The sequence below is a fragment of the Rhagoletis pomonella genome, unplaced genomic scaffold (assembly GCF_013731165.1).
Source record: "Rhagoletis pomonella isolate Grant_MI unplaced genomic scaffold, Rhpom_1.0 Rhpom_scaffold_00001, whole genome shotgun sequence".
NCBI lineage: Eukaryota > Metazoa > Arthropoda > Insecta > Diptera > Tephritidae > Rhagoletis > Rhagoletis pomonella.
Window position 1 is genome coordinate 87060663 of NW_023458555.1, and position 2817 is coordinate 87063479.

Here is a 2817-nt window from a genome sequence, read left to right on the forward strand (position 1 = left end):
ATTATATATATATGGAAGATATGCAGTCCTAGCTGCTTCTAACTGTTGGCCATCGCAACAAAACGAATGCAACTGGGATATACCTGGTACAGCGTCAATGTGACGCAGTGCGGCTTAAGTGTGGTGCGCAAAGTGGTCACAATGAGGTTTGAAAAATGAGGAAAAAAAAGACTAATAAAACTCGTTTGAGTTTAATGATTTTATTAATTGTCCAAGTGTTTTGAATTGATGTATATATGTTGGTTTACAATGGTTTTACCTGAAACTGATGTGGCTTGGTAGCTGCAGTTCTTTCTCCTTGGTCTCCCGACGTGAAAGTGAAAAATCGAAAGCCGTGATTTTTGTTCGAACCGCCGGACAAAGAAAAGACATTGAGGGGGAATTCAACGAAAGATACTTTATCCGGCGGGAAAATTAAACTAACGGCGCGAATATATAATATATATACATGCGTGCAAGTGTGCATGCATGAATGTACACATATGTGAATGACACATTAGGGTGGTGCATTATCTTTTGGAAATATTTAGGCTTAAGGCCTAAACATCGCGGCTCCCTTGCGGTAAGCAACATCTAAATATCGGCTGCGTTTCAGCTACCAAGCGCACATGGTTTTTACAAACAAATGTATTCTAAGTCTTGATATTAATGACAAAATCGAGCAGCAGCGTCGGCCTTCATTAAGGTAGAGCTCGTCCTTCCTCTATGGAGCTACTGCAGATGTAAATATAATTGGTAATTAAGAAAATGTACGTGGTTACTTTTTCAAATGCACTTTATTTAAATTCATTATTTTTTTCATTTTTGGGTATGATAATTTAGATAGAATGTATGTATGTAAAAAAAATAAAATTACGCTCTATAGACTCCGGACAGCACCCAACCAAATATGGTGCTTTGAGCGAGCAGTGGTCCAAATGTTGTGGGCAGTGTACCAGGTAATAAAATATCTGCGTAAACGTCGGTTCCCAGGATCACTCGTGTCAGTGCGGACGCATAAAAGCGAGGGTCTGCCAAGCGTATATGCGCGTACGGTTCAGCCACTGAGGCATCCGCGCTGTTAGATGGGCTTATCCTGCTAAAATTGGGTAGCGCAATAGCGTGAGTTGCTACCCGTTTGTTCTGCCCATATTTTCCCCGTAGGCATAACAGACAGCCTCTTTCTCCGCTAACGCGCGTTTCGTCCAGACGCAGCTCTCGGGCTAAGTCAAGTGATATTATGGTTCGAGGGGAACATACGTCGATAAGGGCGCGGATCAAATGTAGGCGCCCTCCAGCCTCGCTTTAACGACTGCAGTCGGAGCGATAGCGATCATTGGTTGAAGTGTTGGCGCAGCAATATTATGGTGACCCAAGATTCCGTTTCGGAATGCACGTCGTTTCGACAGCTGGTGAGGACGAGTCGCCAGTCTACCTTCTTTTTGAGTGCGTCGAGAGGACTTGCGTTTGAGATTACGCAGGCGGAAAGACCTGGTTTCCGCTCCAAGTAACCGGTTCCGCTCGTGCTGCGACAGGGGTCGGAAAGGCCTAGTTTCCGATCCCCATTCTGCGAATGCGCGGAGAGGCCGAGTCTCCGCTGCATCGCCTGAAAGTGCACCTTTCTCGGTATCTGGACGGAAAGGCCGCGTTTCCGTTCCAGAATCGGACGCAAGTAGCGAGATCACACCATCGGAATTTTCTTCTTCCTCCTCCACCTGTTCGGCCCATGACTTATTCGATCATCGTTTACATCTGCTTTCGCTCACGCAGTCTTTTAATTCGTGACTCATCGCGAGGCAATTAGCGCAGTAGCATCCTAGTAAGGCCTCACGCAATCTTTCCTCTGGCGATTTCGCACGATATAAAGGGCAAAGCCTGATCGGATGATTTGCGTCTTATAAACGACATGTTTGCGGATAGCGATGAGCGCGCTGTTCGGCGCTTTTCCTCATTGCGGCAATTGAGACATCGTTTCCTCTGAAATTGTGTCGATACTTTACGTTGGTTCGAGTTTTACCCTTGATATGGGTTGTTGGGTGGCGAGTGTATCGACCTTGGCGAATTAAATTAGGGGCATAACTGTTTCGCTAATGCATATGAACAGTTTGGTTTGTGTAAATGGGGTTTATCATTCGTACGGCGCAAACTGACTCGTGTAAATTATGTATAAGGCAAGCTTGCGACCCACAAAAAAAAAAACAAAAGTGGATCGCACAAATGCCATACATTCCATTGAGCAGGAGGGCATGGGAAGAGGTAAGTTTTATTTATACTTCAAAACAGCAAATTTGCATTTATTAGATTAAAAAATTGCCTATTTAAAAAAAATTAAAAATCTACTCACTTTACCGATATTAATCGAATAGTAATTCAATTGATTTATTGAAAGCATGTATATTATTAATCGACGATTGTAGAAGATTTGTTCTTCTCGACACCCTACAACTTCCCTGCCAGCCAGAAGAGAGACAGTTTTGGCGTCACTGTATGTGATTTCCGGCCACACATGCAGGGTGGCACGGATGCAGCAGAATTGATTAATTTAAGCTGGCATGTCAGATGTGACAATAAATTATCACATTTTCCTTTGACTTTTCCGTTAAAATATATGAAATATATAATGCATTAATGTCTCAACATGACAATGCATTTTGTTTTGTGGATGAGTATTATTTTATGAAAGCAAGCTGACGATGGGACAATGAATGACTAATGGTATATCCAACAGCTGTTTTTTCCAATGTGGAACGTATATACCTGCGAACGTTTAACACCAGTACTCAGACTCCACTGTAAACATTGGAAGGTGTTTAGTATTTTCTTAGCTCTTCAGCCGCA